The sequence below is a fragment of the Lactuca serriola genome, chromosome 2, assembly GCF_051521515.1.
Source record: "Lactuca serriola cultivar US96UC23 chromosome 2, Lser_US96UC23_V15, whole genome shotgun sequence".
NCBI lineage: Eukaryota > Viridiplantae > Streptophyta > Magnoliopsida > Asterales > Asteraceae > Lactuca > Lactuca serriola.
In genome coordinates this window covers 178,198,733-178,199,970 of record NC_136409.1, presented here as the reverse complement: position 1 = coordinate 178,199,970, position 1,238 = coordinate 178,198,733, and positions in this window count along the sequence as shown.

The following is a 1,238-nucleotide window of genomic DNA, read 5'->3' as shown; positions in this document are numbered from 1 at the left end:
ATTTGGTATGTACTTGACCCGGTTGTGCATGGTCCTTTTGGGCTGCCTTCACCAAAGCAACTTGAATGGAGGAATAATATACAAAGAGGTGATTATGATTTATTAATACATTATAAGACTAATATATTAAAATAGAAATCATATTTGTTTAATTAACATTGGTTAATAATTAATTAAGAATTAGTTTTGTGATCAAAAGAAGTTAATTAAACTTAAGGGGTTGAACTGTAATTATGTGATAGTTACAAAGTTGGGCAAGGAAACCCTAGTAGATAGGGTGGACGAATTCTAGGGATAAAGGCTTAAGGGGCTGAACTATAATTATGTGATAGTTATAAAGTTGGGAAAAGAAACCCTAGTAGTTAGGGGGGACGAATTCTAGGGATAAAGCCTTAAGAATTCGTCCATGATAGGGATTCTAGAATTATCTTATGGGCTGCTTGGTGGCTAAGTAACCAGATAAGGATAATGACTGAAACCCTAATTCCTACACCTATATAAAGGACCCCTAGGCATGGTAATTTCGACTACTTGAACCCTAGAAGTCCTAGAGCCGAAATTCTCCTCTACCACCCCCCCCCCCCCTCTCTCTCTCTATTCCTCTAATTGCTATTGGTGTTTGTGATTAACTAGAGCCACAAAACTTGAGGTGCTAAAGTTCTCAAGGCTTCAAGATCTTCAATCAACAACAAGGTAAACATCTAGATCTGTTTTGTTGTGTTAATTTCGATTATATACACTAGATCTAGGGTTTGAAAGTCTTGGATGAATGCATGTACAATTAGAGAAACCTAGATCCAACCATTAGGGTTTGCATGAGCACATAGGATGTTATTTTGGCTTAAACCCATCACTTACTTGAGTTATGTGCTATTATGCATTTTGTCTATGTGATATATATGCTATATTTTGTTTTTATCAAGATTGGACCGGAGGGTCCAAACCGAGTTGTGGGACCGGAGGGTTTCCACTGAGACAGGACTGGAGGTTCCAACTCGAGCTGTGAGACCAGAGGGTCCTCACTGAGACACATGAACAGAGGGTCCACATCGAGACGCATGAGACCGGAGGGTCCATGCTGAGTTATAGCCATGAGAGGTTTATTATTTATGTATGTGGTATTTTCGGGAACTCACTAAGCTTCGTGCTTACCGTGTTGTGTGATATGTGTTTCAGGTACTTCTTAGGACCGCGGGAAGGCACCAACGTGATTATACACACTTGTTCAAGATTATGTT